Source organism: Rhinopithecus roxellana, chromosome 7 (genome assembly GCF_007565055.1).
Source record: "Rhinopithecus roxellana isolate Shanxi Qingling chromosome 7, ASM756505v1, whole genome shotgun sequence".
Lineage (NCBI taxonomy): Eukaryota > Metazoa > Chordata > Mammalia > Primates > Cercopithecidae > Rhinopithecus > Rhinopithecus roxellana.
This window is the reverse complement of record NC_044555.1, coordinates 65,729,305-65,748,115: the sequence shown is the minus strand read 5'-3', so window position 1 is coordinate 65,748,115 and position 18,811 is coordinate 65,729,305.

The window sequence follows — 18,811 nt, the reverse complement described above, 5'->3', positions numbered from 1 at the left end:
AATATTTGCTGCCAAAAGTTAGGAGTAAATTTAAGACACAATAATGATCATTTATGGAGTGCCTGCTGTGTTTCGGGTATCGTGGGAGATGTGGTATGTATGCCATTTAAAGCAGAACTCAGAGGGGTTAAGTAACTTGTCCAAGGTGGCCCAGCCAGGGTCAGAGGTGGGACTCTAACCCAGGTCTCTTGGATTCTAACCACTGTGGTCTAGCAGGGCATCCTCTATTGGCACTGATGAATGGATGACCTTCCAGGGAAGCACCAAACTGTCACACCTTTCTAGAGCTTTGTCATTGTCAGGTGGTTAGAGGAAGGAGCCAGGGAGCATGCTCACAAGGCTGGCATCAAGCCCAGGTCCCCTTGAGGGTAGATTAGCATGGCTCCATTGGGTGGTGAGTCCTGTGCTCTTGGCCTGGCCTCTGTGAGCCCTGGGTCACAAGGGATGACAGAACTCAGAGCAAATCCGTTTTCACTTCTAGGAAAACAGCTAATGGGGATCAGTAGCTCTGTGGTCACGGCCAAAAGGCAGCTTGTTTCTCAAGAGACAGGAAATGCCTTGGCCAAGGGTGCCCTGCCCCCGCCACTAGAGTGCCTCAAGGATCCAGAAGCCAGCCCATTTGTCCCTCTGTGACATGTTCCCTCAACACACACACACACACACACACACACACACACACACACACACACACACAGGAAACCAGGCGGGGCAGGGGAGGGGGTGACTGCCGGGGGAGGGGGCACCTGGCTTACAATGGGGTGGGGGTGAGACATGACCAGAGGCCCCTACCTCAAAGGCAGGTGAATGTTACAGGGAGGCTCCCCACCTCCCCGGAACTGGTGAGTGAACAGGGTGGCAGAGGGTTCTTCCCTCACCCTCACCCTCATCCCAAGCTGGTGGTGTCACTCTCCACTTTCCACCCCAGGCAGAGGTCCAGGGGGAAAGTGAGGTGGGGGCCCCCCAGCTGATCAAACCTCCGCATCCTCTCCTTTCCTTGATTCTACCCATCTGACTGAGGAAGAAATTTTTTTTTTTTTTTTTTGAGAGACAGAGTCTCTCTCTGTTGCCTAGACAGGCATGTAGCAGTGATGCAATCTCAGCTCATCGCAGCCTTGAACTCCTGAGCTTAAGTGATCCTCCTACTTCAGCCTTCTGAGTAACTGGGCCCACAGGCATGCACCACTATGCCCAGCTAATTTTTTGTATTTTTATTTTGTAGAGACAGTGTCTCGCCGAGGCTGGTCTCAAAACTTCTGGACTCTAGGGATCCTCCTGCTTCAGCCTCCCAAAGCGCTGAGATTACAGGTGTGAACCACCACATCTGGTCCCCAAAAGACTTTTACCTTCAAGGCATCCCTTTCAGAAGTGCTCGCACATGATACAATTTGTGGGAAGAACTGATCCAAAAGTACATTGCTAAAATGATCTCAATTTTGCTTAAAATTATATATTTATATATAAACGTATGAAAATGACTGGCAAGAACCACCTGAAAATATTGATGATAATTATCTCCAAGTGGTAGGATGTGGTTTTTCCTTCTTTATATCTTTCTATATCTTTGACTTCTCTATGAAGGGCATGAATTGCTTTCATAATCAGGACATAAACTGTTATTGTCTGTGCTGCTTTTTACAAATCCAAGAGGCTTGGAAAAGTCACACCTTAAAACCCTTCCCATCCAGCACCTTCATTATTGGTTCACACCTGGATTGTCAGCGAGTGGCTCAGGACACATTAGTCCTCAACAAGGGGAGAGATGGGCAGGGAGCAGCAGCAACTAGGAAGGCAAAAGGGGTGGGGTCAGCGAGGATGGAGCCTGCACAGTGAGTAACTAGGGCTGCTTCCCACCCTCCTCTAGACTGGAGACATGGGACCAGGTCCCTGCAAGGCCCTGCTGGAGAGGTTGCTGGAATGGAGGGCCACCCCTCCCTGCCTGGGGTGGGGAGGACAGGAAGCCCTGGGCTGGAATTAGCATTGAGAGGCCAGGCTCATGCATGCTTCCTGGTTTACACTGGGCCCTATCACAAAATAGTAGCAGCCTTACCTTGAAAGCTGGGTGTGGATTAAAGGAGTTGAGGTGGTGCATATCCAGTGCTTAGTACAGCTTCTGGGACACACTAGGTGCTCAATTATAATTATAATTATAAAAATGCAATTATAATCATTAGGAGTAAATGCATGCCCATCAGCACCAACTCTCTTGGGTGAGCCCAGCACCTCTCTCATCCTGTGCCAGAAAAAGGAATGAGCCCTGGCCCATCCCCAGCCAGTGATCTCCTATCTTGCCCCTCATCAGATCCCACCTTCTACACAGCCGGATAACCCTTGGAGGAGTTTCTAGGATGGGCTGCTTTGGCCAAAGCAAGCTGTGCATTATGATGGGTGACAAATGCCCAGATGATGCCACCAAAGGCCATTAAACAGCCCCAGATGGTTGGGGGTGTTTGTTTTGCTTCCCATCCACTCTGCTTGGAGCTATGCCAGCACCAATCCAGAGTGGAAGCCAAGTGTTGCAGGGAGGGCCTCACACAATTGGGAACGGGGAAGTTCCCCCAGACGGAGGAGTGGGGCTCAAGTTGAACTCCTCTGCCCTCCTGCACTTTCAGGCTTACAGTGCCCAGTTGCTCTCTCCCTGCTCTAACTCACACACTTACTTCCAAGAAAGAGTTTGAAGTAAGTCATTTACACTTTAGTATGAATTTAAGTGTCCCAGGGCCTCTGGTTTCATCGTGGAATGAGAAGCTTTATTCTTTCTCCCTGAAATGTCACCATGTTGGGGGTCTTTGGCCTTAAATAAGAAAATGGAAGATCAAGCATGGTAGCTTATGCCTGTAATCTCCACACTTTGGGAGGCTGAGGTGGGTGGATTGCTTGAACTCAGGAGTTTGAGACTACCCTGGGCAATATGGTGAAACCCTGTCTCTACTTAAAAAAAAAAATTCAGGCCAGGTGCGGTGGCTCACGCCTGAAATCCCAGCACTTTGGAGGCCAAGGCAGACGGATCACTTGAAGTCAGGAGTTCAAGACTAGCCTGGCAAACATGGTGAAACCCCGTCTCTACTAAAAAATACAAAAAATTAGCTGGGCGCGGTGGTGTGCACCCGTAATCCCAGCTACTCAGGAGGCTGAGGCAGAAGAATTGCTTGAACCCAGGAGGCAAAAGTTGCGGCTCACCGAGATCGCGTTATTGCACTCCAGCCTGGGCGACAGAGCAAGACTCCGCCTCAAAAAAAAAAAAAAAAAAAAAGAAAGAAAGAAAGAAAAAAGAAAAAGAAAAGAAAGAAAAAAATACAAAAACACTAGCCAGGCATGGTGGCATATGCCTGTAGCCCCAGCTACTTCAGAGGCTTCAGTGGGAGAATCACTTGAGTCTGGGAGGCAGAAATTGCAGTGAGCCGAGATCGTGCCACTGCACTCCAGCCTGGACAACCGCGTGAGACTCTGTCTCAAAAAAAAAAAAGAAAGAAAGAAAGAAAAAAATAAAATAAAATGGAGGCCGGGCAAGGTGGCTCATGCCTGTAATCCCAGCATTTTGGGAGCCTGAGGTGGGAGCATCACTAGAGGCCAGGAGTTCGAGTCCACCCTAGGCAACAAAGAAAGACCCTCCATCTCTACAAAAAAAAAAAAAAAAATCTTAAAAAAAAATTAACTGGGCATGGTGATGCATGCCTATAGTCCCAGCTACTCAGGAGGCTGAGGTGGAAGGATCATTTGAGCCCAGGAGTGCCAGGTTACAGTGAGCTATGATCAGCCTGGGTGACAGAGGGAGATCCTGCCTCAAAAAAAAAAAAAAAAAAGGAAAAGAAAATGGGAAGTTGATGAGGAGTTCTAATGCTGGTGTTTCAGCCATCCCCAGGCCTAGCCACCCGAGTCCCCAAGGTCACGTCTTGCCCTACCCTCCAAGCCCAGTAATGTATGCACTTTCTTTTATTTCTCATTAAGGAGACATGAATAAAAAGCATGAAAGCTTCTTTATGTATCCTTAAAATAGAAGGATTTAAAGAGTTTTTTTTTTTAAATGCTAAAGTGGTAGAAAGGGCCAGGCACAGTGGCTCACTCCTGTAATCCTAGCACTTTGGGAGACGAAGGCAGGCTGATTACTTGAAGTCAAGAGTTCAAAATCAGCCTGACCAATATGGTGAAACCCGTCTCTACTAAAAATACAAAAAATTAGCCGGGCGTGGTGGCATGCAACCCTAGTTCCAGCTACTCAGGAGGCTGAGGCAGGAAAATTGCTTGAACCCGGGAGGCAGAGGTTGCAGTGAGCCAAGATTGTGCCAATGCACTACAGTCTGGGCAAAAGAGCAAGACTCTGTCTCAAAAAAAAAAAAAAAAAAAAAAAGAATGGTAAAAAGAGAAAAAGAATAACACAGGGCTCCAAAGTCATAAAGGAAAAGATGGACAGATGTGACAAAACAGAACTTTGCAGCCAAGTGTGGCGACTCATGCCTGTAATCACAAGACATTGGGAGGCTGAGGCGGGAGGATCACTTGAGGCCAGGAGTTCAAGACCAGCCTGGACAATATAGCAAGACCTCTCTTTAAAAACAAAACAAAACAAAACAAAAAACTCCTGTGCAACAAAAATACACCATCAACCAGAGGTTGCAAACTGGCATCCTGCAAATGCAACCCAGCTCAAACAAGTGGTGGCTTTTACAGTGCTTACAAATTTTTGAACGAGTTGCCAGGGCTTTTAAATTGGTTTTTGACCAGACGTGGTGGCTTATGCCTGTAATCCCAGCACTCTGGGAGGCCGAGACAGGCAGATCGCCTGAGGTCAGGAGTTTGAGACCAGACTGGCCAACATGGTGAAAACCCATCTCTACTAAAAATTAACCAGGCATTGTGGTGGGCGCTGGTAATCCCAGCTACTCGGGAGACTGAGGCAGGGGAATTGCTTGAACCCGGGAGGCAGAGGTTGCAGTGAGCCGAGATCACACCACTGCACTCCGGCCTGGTTGACAGAACAAGACTCTATCTCAAAAAAAAAAAAAAAAGGCTGGGCGCGGTGGCTCACACCTGTAATCCCAGCACTTTGGGAGGCCGAGGCGGGTGGGTCATGAGGTCAGGAGACCGACACTATCCTGGCTAACATGGTGAAACCCTGTCTCTACTAAAAATACAAAAATATTAGCCACAGGTGGTGGTGGGCGCCTGTAGTCCCAGCTGCTCGGGAGACTGAGGCAGGAGAATGGTGTGAACCCGGGAGGCGGAAGTTGCCGTGAGCCAAGATTGCGCCACTGCACTCCAGCCTGGGCGAGAGAGCGAGACTTCATCTCAAAAAAAAAAAAAAATTGGAAATTTTCCTGTAAATACCCATATATACGGCATCCCCTGAAAAATCAGAAGATTTGGCACAGAGGTTTCCACCTTCCCACCCAGCAGTGGTTGGCTGGAGCCCAGGAGGGGCTGCCGAGCCTAGAGCGATGCCGTTCACGCCTGCTTCACTTATTTGTGCTGCTTGCCCAAAATTTGCCATAAACAAAAGGAATAAACAAAAGATACTTCAGCAGACTACGTTTGCTACACATCCAACGAAAAGTGGATATCCATTACATATAAACAAGAAACAGGCAAACAGTTCAATAGAAACATGGGGAAGGGGAGACTATAAACAGGTAAGTCACAGAAAAAGAAATGCAAATGCGCAATAAATATGAGAGATGCTCAACCGACGGGTGACCAGAAAAATGCCAATGAAATCGAGAGGATCCTTTAAAAAAAAAAAAAGCCATCAAGCTGGCACAAAATCAAAAAGCTTTCCAGCATCCGCTGTTGGCAAAGATGTGGGAAAAGATAACTTGCGTGTGTTATTGGTGAGCATGAAAACTGGTGCAATCTTTTTTGGAGGGTGATCTGGCAGTTCCAGTCATTATTTTAATTATATACACCTTTAAAGAAATGTAAATAATTTTTTTTTTTTTTTTTTTTTAGACAGAGTCTCGCTCTGTCAACCAGGCTAGAGTACAGTGGTGTGAACTCAGCTCACTGCAACCTCTGCCTCCCGGGTTCAAGCGCTTCTCCTGCCTCAGCCTCCCTAGTAGCTGGGATTACAGGCGCCAACCATCATGCCCGGCTAATTTTTGCATTTTTAGTAAAGACGGGGTTTCACCACGTTGGCCAGGCTGGTCTCGAACTCCTGACCTCAGGGGATCCTCCCGCCTCGGCCTCCCAGGTAAATAAACTTCTTATTGAAGTACAGCATGCATATAGAAAAGTATACAAATCATAAGTGTGTGTGGCTTAGAAACTGAACACACTCGGCCGGGCGCGGTGGCTCAAGCCTGTAATCCCAGCACTTTGGGAGGCCGAGACGGGCGGATCACGAGGTCAGGAGATCGAGACCATCCTGGCTAACACGGTGAAACCCCGTCTCTACTAAAAAATACAAAAAACTAGCCGGGCGAGGTGGCAGGCGCCTGTAGTCCCAGCTACTCAGGAGGCTGAGGCAGGAGAATGGCGTAAACCCGGGAGGCGGAGCTTGCAGTGAGCTGAGATCCGGCCACTGTACTCCAGCCTGGGCGACAGAGCGAGACTCCGTCTCAAAAAAAAAAAAAAAAAAAAAAAAAAAAAAAAAAAAAAAAACTGAACACACTCATGTAATCATTGTATAGCTCAAGACAGAGAACATTATGAGTCCTAGCCGGGCTCAGTGGCTCACACCTGTAATCCCAGCACTTTGGGAGTCTGAGGCGGGTGGATCACTTGAGGCCAGGAGTGGCAGACCAGCCTGGGCAACACAGCAAGACCTCATCTCTACAAAAAATAAATATAAAAAATAAAAAATTAGCCCAGTGTGGTGGCAAACAGCTGTAGTCCCAACTATTTAGGAGACTGAGGTGGGAGGATCACCCAAGCCAGGGAAGTTGAGGTTGTAGTGCACCGTGATTGCACCACTGTACTCCAGCCTTGGGCAACAGAGCAAGACTCTGTCTAAAAATATTAATTAATTAATTAATTAAAATATAAGAAATATTTTTTAAAAAACATTATAAGGCCAGGCAAGGTGGCTCACACCTGTAATCCCAGCACTTTGGGAGGCCAAGGTGGTTGGATCACTTGAGGTCAAGAGTTTGAAACCAGCCTGGCCAACATGGTGAAACCTCGTATCTACTTAAAAAAATACAAAAATTAGGGCCAGGCACCGTGGCTCATGCCTGTATTCCCAGTACTCTGGGAGACCGAGGTGGGTGGATCACCTGAGGTCAGGAGTTGGAGACCAGCCTGGGCAACAGAGTGAGACCCCGTCTCCACACAAAATAAATTAGCTGGGTGTGGTGGTGCACACCTGTAGTCCCAAGTACGTGGGAGGCTGAGACGGAAGGATTGCTTGAGCCTGAGAGGTGGAGGCTGCAGTGAGCCATGATTGCACCACTGCACTCAACCTGGACGACCAAGTGAGATTCTGTCTCAAAAAGAAAAACAAAAACAAGTTAAAATAATATGAATAACATGTGTGCATTGAAATATTTGCCAGATAGCACAGGTAGCACAACATCTCTCAGTATCCACAAAGCTGGTGACAGCTGTGGGAAAGGGCTCTACCATGGCACCCCAGTTACCTTGCACATATCCACGCGGGCCATGCAGGCAAAGGCTTGAAATGCAACTTATCTGCTCTTGGCAGAACATGAGAAGACAGGAGGCCTGTGAGGAATTGATCGGAGGCCATCTTCCACTTGCCTCCTAGAGCAGTCTGCTTGGGCTCCCACGACAAAGTACCATGCACTGTGTAGCCTCAACAAAAGATATTTAATTGTCTCACAGTTCTGGAGGCTGGAAGTCCGAGATCAAGATGTTGGCAGGGTTGGTTCCTTGTGAGGGCTGTGAGGGAAGGATCTGTCCCAGGCTTCTGTCCTTGGCTTCTCGCTGTGTCTTCACGTGGTCTTCCCTGCGTGTGTGTCTGCGTGGTAATTTCCTCTTCTCATAAGGACACCAGTCAGATTGGATTAAGGCTCACCCTCACGACCTCATTTTTAATTTAATCACCTCCGTAAAAAGCCTGTCTCCAAATACAGTTATATTCTGAGATCCTGGGGGTTAGGACTTCAACATATGAATGAATGGGCGTGGGGGCACAGTTTAGCTCATAATGCCTCCCTATCTCTCTTTAGAGACTGTCAGGAGACAGTTTCTCTTCACCTGGGTGCTGAGGAGGTCTGAGGCTTCCTGCCCCACCCCCTGGTAGTACAGCAGGCCTATCAAGTTGGCCAGTCGGATACAGCCAGTCTAGAATGAGTCCTTTGGCAATGGGGCAGCCCTCAACTTCTGTTGCAGTCATCCTGTCCCTTTTGTTTCAAGGTCGTTCTTTTTGGTGTGGGACAAGGACCCAGGAGAGTTGGCACCTTTGGTTAATCTTCCTTTCACTGTTTCTGTTTTTTATGTTTTTTTTGAGATGGAGTCTCACTCTGTCACCCAGGCTGGAGTGCAGTGGTATCATCTCAGCTCACAGCAACCTCCACCTCCTGGGTTCAAGCCTCAGCCTTCCAAGTAACTGGGATTACAAGCACCCACCACCACACCCGGCTAATTTTTGTATTTTCAGTAGAGATGGGGTTTTGCCATGTTGCCCAGGCTGATCTCAAACTCCTGACTTCAGGTGATCCACCTGCCTTGGTGTCCCAAGGTGCTGGGATTATAGACGTGAGCCACCGCACCCGGCCTCCTTTCACTGTTTATGTGAATGATGAACTGTTCAAGTCTAAAAATGGCTACTGCATCTTTAGCAGCTGAATCCTCCAGGCCTTGGTCTCAGCTTTGCCTTGTCTTGTATGTGCTTGATAATAGACACTGGAACGAACTGCAAAAACAAAAATATCTTGCTACCAGAAGTGGGAGAAAAAGGAAAACATGAAGAATGGCTCCCAATTCTGTGGCCCTCTGCTCACTCCTATCCCCCAGCCGCCATACCCCCACCAGTACCCAGCCCTTTTCTGCTGGAGTGGCACAGTCCTTGCCCCAACTCTGGCTTTCGGGCCCCTGTATTTTGGACTTGCTTGCCATTTTACAAATGAATTAACAAAAGATAAGGCACAACTATATGCGAATATATGTGTGCATTTAACTATTTAGAAGCACATTTTACACATGAACAAATAGGATCCATAACCCTTGGGGAAGAAGGGTGCAGTGCAGGGAAGGGTGGGGAAGGGATGTTAACATTTTCTCCATATTTTAAACGACAGGCCCCACAGGTGAACTGTCAAAGGTGGGAAGTCTGGCCTCTAACAGACAGAGCTGAGTTCACTCACAGTTCATATGCTGTACAGGCATCAGGACTCCCAACCCGTTCCCCAACAAATAAAGAGTTTGGGCCTGGAGAGGTGGCCCCCACCTGTAATCCCAGCACTTTGGGAGGCCAAGGTGGGCGGATTACGAGGTCAGGATATCAAGACCATCCTGGTTAACATGGTGAAACCCTGTCTCTACTAAAAATACAAAAAATTAGCTGGGCGTGGTAACATGCGCCTATAGTCCCAGCTACTTGGGAGGCTGAGGCGGGAGAATGGCGTGAACCCGGGAGGCGGAGCCTGCAGTGAGTCAAAATCGCGCACCACTGCACTCCAGCCTGGGTGACGGAGTTAGACTCCGTCTCAAAAAAAAAAAAAAAAAGAGTTTAGCTGAGGGCCAGGTACGGTGGCTCAGGCCTGTAATCCCAGCACTTTGGGAGGCCAAGGCGGGTGGATACCTTGAGCTCAAGAGTTCCAGACCAACTTGGGCAACATGCCGAAACCCCATCTCTACAAAAAATTAGCCAGGCATAGTGGTGCACGCCTGTAATCCTAACTACTGGGGAGACTAACGTGGGAGGATCACTTGAGCCCAGGAGGTTGAGGCTGCAGTGAGCTGTGATTGCATCACTGCACTCCAGCCTGGGCGACAGAGTGAGACCGTCTCCAAAAAAAAAGTGTAGCTGAAGAAATAAAAACTAGAATGAGATACCACTTCATACCCACTAGGATAACTGTTATCAAAACCAAACAAAAACACAGAGAGTAACGAGTATTGGCGAGGATGTGGAGAAATTGGAACCCTTGTGCATTGCTTGTGGAAATGTAAAATGGTACAAATGCTGTGGAAAACAGAACAAAAGGACGAATGCTGTAGGATTCCACTGACATATCTCAGGTCCCTAGAGTAGTCACACTCAGAAGTGGAATGGTAGCTGCCAGGGGGTGGGGGAAGGGAATGAGGAGTTAGTGCTGAATAAATGCAGAATTCCAGTTTGGGAAGAAGAAAAGATTCTGGAGAAGGATGGTGGTGATGGCGGCACAACAGTGTGAATATACTTGATACCACTAAACTATGCAGTTAAAGTGGTTAAGATGGCCAGTTTTTCATGCCTGTAATCCCAGTTCTCTGGGAGGCTGAGGTAGGCAGATCGCTTGAGCCCAGGAGTCTGAGACCAGCCTGGGTCCCATGGTGAAATCCGGTCTCTACAAAAACTACAAAAATTACCCAGAAGTGGTGGAGCACGCCTGTAGTCCCAGCTACTCGGGAGGCTGAGGTGGGAGGATCACCTGAGCCCAGAAGGTCAAGGCTGCAGTGAGCTGTGATCATGCCACTGCACTCCAGCCTGGGCGACAGAGTGAGACACTGTATCAAACTAAAAAAAAAAAAAAAAAAAAAAAAAAAAAAAAGATGGTAAATTTTATTTTATGTGTATTTTACCACAATAAAACATGATATAAAATGATCTCTTCTAAAGTCAACTTCGTACTCCACACACACATGCACTCACACACATACACAAAACAGTCAGTTAAAGATTTGAGAGATTTTGCTTCCTTGAGATGGAATTAACATAGACACCAGTTTCCTCGCTGCTGTCCTTCTCCTGTTAAGCGAGGGAGGAGACAGCAGGAGCCCGCACACTTGCAACCTGACTGCCAGAGGCGCTCCCCATTCTAGAGCCACCTCACCCCAGAGAAATGGACACACCATAGGTGCATCCTTTCCCTCTTTTTTTCTCTTCTCTGTCTTCAACCTCAGTGGAAGGATGCAGGGTTGAAAGTTGAGAAGGTCCCAAGACAAGCGCTGCCTTCCTCAAAGCCCCTCTCCATCCTCTGCCTCGCTCTGTCGCCTAGGTTGGAGGTCAGTGATGCGATCTCTACTCACTGCAACCTCCGCCTCCCAGGTTCAAGCAATTCTCCTGCCTCAACCTCCCGAGCAGCTGGAATTACAGGCGCCCACCACCACGCCTGGCTAATTTTTTTGTATTTTTAATAGAGACGGGGTTTCACCGTGTTAGCCAGGTTGGTCTTGATCTCCTGACCTCATCATCCACCTGCCTCTGCCTCCCAAAGGCTGAGATTACAGGCCTGAGCCACCGCGCCCAGTCACCCCTCCTTCCTTCTAAGTGTTGCAGCGGTTCTTCACTCACGTGTGTCTTCCGATGTGTCTGCCTTATTGTTTCATGTTAATGACATTGTGTGGGTACATGTCTTCTCTCCTCGACTAGAAGTTCCTCGAAGGTACAAACCAAGTTTTAGCCTCCTCTGAATCTCCTTAGCTCTGACATCAATGTCTAGTACATAGCAAGGGGCATATACATCCAGACAATGGAATCTTATTCAGGGCCAAAAAGAAATGAGCCATCAAGCCATGAAAAGACATGGAGGAAACTTAAATGCCAATTACTAAGTGAAAGAAGCCAACCTGGAAAGGCCATATGCTGCGTGATTCCAACTATATAACATTCTGGAAATTGAAAAACCATAGAGATAGTCAAAGGATGAGTGGTTGCCAGGGATTAGGGGGCAGGGCTGGAGGGATGAACTCATGGAGGAGAGGGGAATTTTTTTTTTTTTTTTTTTTTTTTTGAGACAGAGGCTCCCTCTGTCACCAGGCTGGAATGCAGTGGCATGATCTTCGCTCACTGCAACCTCCTACTCCCTGGTTCAAGTGATTCTTCTGCCTCAGCCTCCCAAGTAGCTGGGATTACAGGCACATGCCACTATGCCAAGCTAATTTTTGTATTTTTAGTAAACACGGGGTTTCACCATGTTGGCCAGGATGGTCTCGATCTCCTGACCTCATGATCTGCCCGCCTCGGCTTCCCAAAGTGCTGGGATTACAGGCATAAGCCACCACACCCGACCACAGAGGGGATTTTTAGGGCAGTGAAGCTATTCTGTGTGATACTGCAGCGGTGATTATGCATTTGTGGAAAATTGTAGAATGTGTAACACAAAGAGTGAACCCTGATGTAAACTATGGACATTAGTTAGAAGTGTCAGCAATTAGTTAATAATCAGTATCGATAGTGATTCATCAATATTGAACCAGTATTCTAATGCAAGATATTAATAATAGCAGAAACTGGGGGCACTATATGGGAACTCTAAATTTTCTGTCCAGTTTTCCTGTAAACCTAAAACTGCTTTAGAAAATGAAATCTATTTTTTTTTTTTTTTTGAGATGGAGTCTCGCTCTGTCGCCCAGACTGGAGTGCAGTGGCACAATCTCGGCTCACTGCAACCTCCGCCTTTCGGGTTCACGCCATTCTCCTGCCTCAGCCTCCCGAGTAGCTGGGATTACAGGTGCCCGCCACCACGCCTGGCTAATTTTTTGTTTGTACTTTTAGTAGAGATGGGGTTTCATCGTGTTAGCCAGGATGATCTTGATCTCCTGACCTCGTGATCCGCCCGCCTCAGCCTCCCAAAGTGCTGGGATTACCGAAATAAAACCTATTAATGGTATATGTAAGTATGTGGGGGTAAGTGTGTGTGTATGTGTGTATGTGTGTGTGTGTATGTGTGTGTGTGTGTATATATATATATGCACACACACAGAGAGAGACAGAGAGAGAGAGAGAATCCAGTAAATGATGTTGGATCATCCTCATGGAGGAAAGAGTTAGGAAGATTTACGCAGGACTGACGGTTTTCAAAATTCAGTAAAACTTAGCTGAGAGTAAATTAAAGGGTCTCCTTCAGCCTGGGCAACATAGGGAGACCCTGTGTTTACAAAAATTTTTTAAAAAATCAGCCAGCCATAGTGGTATGTGCCTGTGCTCCCAGCTACTTGGGAAGCTGAGGAGGGAGGTAACTTGAGCCCTGGAGGTCAAAGCTGCAGTGATCACACCACTGTGTTACAGCCAAGGTGACAGAGTGAGACTTGTCTCTTAAAAAAAAAAAAAATAGAGGACAAGTAAGCATTTATTTGTGAATTAAAATTTATGCAGAAAGTTGCTAGACTTGCCCCTAGGTGTTTGTGTTTCTTGATGTTTCCCCCTAGTGTGTAATGTTTTGTATTTAAATCATAAGTAATTTTTAGAGAACCAAAAAGTGTCCTTAATATGACATCTGCTGTCCCCTTTCTAGGCCATGTCAGTTACCCTATTGCTGTAAATCTAGCTGTGAGTCCCCTACCCAATGGCAGACCCTGACCTCCAAAGGGAAGGAGTAGGTCATGTATCACTTGGCTTTTTTCGGAGAACTAGGAAAGGGAAAAGGGAAATGTCCACCATTACAGCAGTATTAGCTCCCTAGAAAACAGTTTCTGGGCTGGGACGGGTGGCTTACACCTGTAATCCCAGCACTTTGGGAGGCCGAGGTGGGTGGATCACTTGAGGTCAGGAGTTCGAGAACAACCTGGCCAATATGGTGAAACCTCATCTCTACTAAAAATACAAAAATTAGCCGGGAGTGGTGGTGGGCGTCTGTAATCTCAGCTACTCAGGAGGTTGAGGCAGGAGAATCACTTGAACCCGGAAGGGGGAGGTTGCGGTGAGCCGAGATCACGCCACTGCACTCCAGCTTGAGCCACAGAGTGAGACTCTGTCTCAAAAAAAAGAAAACAGTTTCTGGAGAGATACTGTTCAGGGAACTGCACTGCAGAGAGAAACACAAAGGCTCTGATGTCAACAGATATTTATCCAGAAAGTGTTCGACCAAAAGGCAGTAGGGCGGGACAGCCGTTCCTGGCAACCGCTTTGTTTCTGTGATACTGTAATAGACCAGGGCAGACACACCTCCCTGGCCTGCGTGCACTCAGCACCTTCCTTCCCCTCCAAACCTACGATGCACGGCATGAACAGGTTGAACAGTCTCTTCTGTATTTCCCACATATCCAACCTTCTCTCTGTTGGCTTTAATGTATCTGCAGCAAGCAGAACTAACTAATGTTATTTTCTTGGTATTAAGGCTCCTGACCTCAGGGCGCAAATGTGCAGAAAGGAGAGGCAAATTAGTGTCTTCAGCCGGTGGTCCTGACACTTGGGTTTGAGTAGGAGCTTCCCGCTGCTCCTGGCTCCCAGGTGACTGTGTTTCTCAGCTCCACACGGCACCACCACCCCCTATTTCATTTATCATCCTCTCCCTCTGATGCCAGCTTCTGATTAGAGGGTTAGAAAATAAGCCCTGAGAGGGAGCTAATTACTTAAGTGGGGGACAAAGAGGCCAAGGAATGGCTTGGTAACAGTCTCCATGCGTTGCGAGGGTTCTTACTGCAGGCCGTGGTGACCAGTGGTATCTTAGATCAGATTCCCTGGAAGCAGAGAGCCCTAGACAGGGATTCTTGTGCAAGTGAAAGATGGAGGAGGGAGGGCTCTCAGGAGATAAAGGTAAGGATGGAGAGAAGCAGAGTGGGGGTGGAGAAGGCAAGTGAAGATTGGGATTTGGCCAAAGTCTAGCCTCAGCCTGGGGGTGGAATAGGGGTTCTGGAGTATGAATGCCATCATAATGACACTCCTCCCCATACTTGACACAAGGCAGCCAGGCTTTTCTGTCCCCTAGATCAGTCAGTAATTGGTTGACTGCAGGCCACCCCCATGAGGGCAAAAGGAGGACATAAGCCCAAGTGGTCATCCCTGGGTAAGGCCGATGGCAATTCCCCAGAGAAGGCTGACGCCGCGAGCCATTTGTCTGGGGATGAACGCACTGGCCAGTACAGGGAATCTGGCTGGACACCAACAGCACCCATGAAGGGCTGGCCTCTCAAACGACAGTAGGAGAGAAGTAGGATAGACATAAGAAAAAGCTCTGGAGGCCACTGGATGCTCCGAAGCTCCTTCCAGCTGCCTGTCGCTGGAAAGGATTGGACAGGGAATGGCCTCCACTCATGTGGGTCTTTCCAGGCAGTTACAAGCAGGATGTTTGGGCTCAAAAAAGACCCAATCTGAGAATGTCACTGAGAACCACAATTTGTGATCCTACTGTCGAATGCTGGCCTGAGAGACCTAAGGGGCTCCCCAGAAAGCTTCCAGATTAGTTCACCTCTAATAACAGCAACAACAGGTACAGCTGCTACTTGGCCAGGTGTGATTCTAAATGCCTTATGTGCATTAACCTAATTTAATCCTCACAGCAACCTTGTGGGTAAAGTGTTATTATTTACCATCCCCATTTTACAGATGGGACGAATGAGGCCCAGAGAGGTTAATTAATTTGCTGGAGTTACACAGTTGGAAGTAGAAGAGCCAGGATCTGAACCTAGATGGTGTGATTCATGTGGGCCTACTGTCTAACTCCTCTGGCTGTCCCTCTAGCAGGTGGGGGTGGGATGGGGCAGTGTAAACAGGTGCTAGAAGGCAGGAGACCACCCTGGATGCTTTTAGAGCAATATTTTCATAAACCTTTGCATACACTGGAATCACCTGTAAGGGATTGTTACAATACAGGCAGTCCAGAGGCAACTCTGTAAGCCCCACAGTGATTCAGATGCAAGTGCAAAGGCCAGGTTCAAATCCTGGCTCTTCTACTTACTACCTGTGTGACCTTGGAAATGTTCATTAATCTCTCTGACTCCATTGTTCTCAACTCTAAAATAAAAGTAGGCTGCGTACAGTGGCTCATGCTTGTAATCCCAGCACTTTGGGAGGCCAAGGCAGGTATATCACTTGAGCCCAGGAGTCTGAGACCAGCCAGGGCAACATAGTGAGACTCCCATCTCTATTTATTTTTTAAAATAAAATGTTTAAAGATAAACAAATAATAATAATACTTTTTAAGATTTTGTGAAATTTAAACTGTGAATCACTGCTGTATATATTAGGCAAACGTCTGGTAGGCCAAACTATTAACACTGGGTTTCTCTGGGGAGGGAAATTAAGGTGGGGACATAAAGAAGGTGGGGGCAGAATGGGAGAAACGTTTGCTTTTTTTTTTTTTTTTTTTGAGGTGGAGTCTCACTCTGTTGCCCAGGATGGAGTATAGTGGCGTGATCTCGACTCACTGCAACCTCCGCCTCCTGGGTTCAAGCGATTCTTCTGCCTCAGTCTCCCGAGTAGCTGGGATTATAGGCATGTGCCACCACACCTGGCTAATTTTTGTATTTTTAGTATAGATGGAGTTTTGCCATGTTGGCCAGCTGGTCTTGAACTCCTGACCTCAGGAGATCCACCCACCTCAACCTCCCAAAGTGTTGGGATTACAGGTGTGAGCCACTGCTCCGTACCCAGCCAAAACGTTCACTTTTTGCCCTACGCATTGAATTTTAATTTTTTGTAAAGAGAACATATTAAAACATCAAGTATGTAAAATTTATTTAATCAAAAACAAAAAGGACCGGATGCAAGGACTCACGCCTGTAATCCCAGTACTTTGGGAGGTTGATGTGGTGGATCACTTGAGGTCAGGAGTTCGAGACCAGCCTGGCCAACATGACAAAATCCCGTCTCTACTAAAAATACAAAAATTAGCCAGGCATGATGACGGGTGCCTGTAGTGCCAGCTACTTGGGAGCCTGAGGCAGGAGAATGGCTTGAACCTGGGAGGCGGAGGTTGCAGTGAGCCGAGATTGCACCACTGCACTCCCTCCTGGGCAGCAGAGCAAGGCTCCGTCTCAAAAACAAACAAAAAGATGAAATGGAATTATCTATAGAGAATACGTGGCACACAGTAGGTGTTCAATCAACAGTAGCTGCTAGTAGTAGTATCAGCAACCACAAACATTTGTTGAATGCCTATTATGTGCAAGTCATCATATTTAGTCTCCATCAGGAGGCAGAGAAGCACAAGGCAATGTCCTTACTCTTACACGTACAAAAAAACACCCCAAACACCCAATGGTAGTGTTTACTTTGGATCTAAGAAGTGCTATAGAGAATAAGGGCTTCGAGGAGCTGAAATGAGAGAGAGATCATTTCCAGCTGGCCTCTTCAGGGGAGGTGGGGCTTGAGTGGGCTTTGAGAAAAGGGGAAGATTTCAATAGACAGAAAAAGGGGGAAAGAACATTCCAATGGCAGAAAAGAGCTTGGTTCAAAGGGCAAAGAAACTTGCTAGACATGCGCAGAAGATGCTGAGTGGACATTTGGCCTGGCGCGGCTCTGCCGGTCTGCAGGATGCAATCATGCTGGATCCGAGGCGGGTAGTGGGGGGCCTGCTATAGCTGACCTGCCCTCCCTCAACTGAAAGAACACAATATCTGGCTCCAACCCTTCTGGTGGCTGGAATGGACTGAGGCCAAGATGGACTTTCTTAACAATTCTTGACCCCTGTGAACCGAGCCTAGCTAGAATAGAAAGCAAAGTAGCCACAAAACTTGAAAAAAAAAAAAAAAAAGTCGATCCTCTCCCCGAACTGCTCTGTTGCCCAAATATGCAACAGCCTGCACAGTGAATCGTGGGTGCAGAATGGAGGATGTGTGTGTCTGGGTGCAATATGTGCATATGCATATGCCACGATGTGTGTTGTGCAAGGGGACTGCCTCAGAAGCATGCACGTTGTAATGACACGCGGTATTTCCTGTGATTGTGTGATATACTGGATTGGGTTATGAGTGCTGTGTGTGCTCATCACATCCCTGAAAGCTAATCTTTCTGAGTGACTGGGAAGACGGCAGGGGAAAGCAGGCAGCTAGCAAAGTCTGCATCCACAGAGCGTGCCATCTGCCTTCGGTGGTCAGTATCAGGTGCCACAGGGGAGTGTGGAGTGGTCCGGGCTGGCGGTATGAATATGAGGCCAGTTGTTGAGGCAGGGCATTGAGGTGGTCAGGAATAAAGCTAGTGGCATTTAAATTCCCGATTTTCCAGCGTTTTCCCTTTATCAGCAAAGTCCTACACCATGGGTGTGCATTTGGCTGCCTGAAAAATGCACACCGGCATCTTCCTAGATCTGGTCCCTGTGTGTATATATACACAGTGTGTATAGAGAGAGCCCAGAGATAAACACTTTTTTAAAAAGTTAAAGCTTGATTAGCCGAACACCACAAGGCCCCAGGAAATTGAGTTTAAGAAAAATTTGGATAATTGGAACAGTGTATAATATCAAGAATGTTAAATACACAACTCAGCTGAGCACGCGGCATTTATGGCAAGCGCTGATTAAAACGAAGTTTCTGATAATCAAAGTTTTAATGGCAGAGGCTCATTTGAATTTCTTCTATATAAAAGGGAGATTAGATATCGTGTGCACGGAATATCTTGTGATACTTTCCATTCTTCCCAACTCCAGTTGGGTCACATAAATGCTTTTTAGATATTTATTTCGTAAAAAGTACGCTGTCCTTTGGTGTGCCTCAAACTAGCCAAAACAGGACTTGCAGCAGATGTGTTTATCAGATTGAACTGCGAATTTGAGGAGAGGAAAAGTCTGCCTATCGTCTAAGTAATTTCAAAATCAAAGCCATCCCAGGCGCACCAGAAGCCTAAAGCAGCCAAGAGATAGGCCAAGTTTATAAACTTCCATAATATGTTTATTGCAAGGATGGCAATTACCCAATCTCCCTGCCCTCCTGGGTCTTAGATCAGAATATTTCCACAAAAAGAAATCTGTGTTTGACTGCATTTAACCAGTCATAATTCCAGATGTCTGTAATATTCTAACCCCAGGCGTGGGGGTGAGGAGGACAACTATGAAGGCTC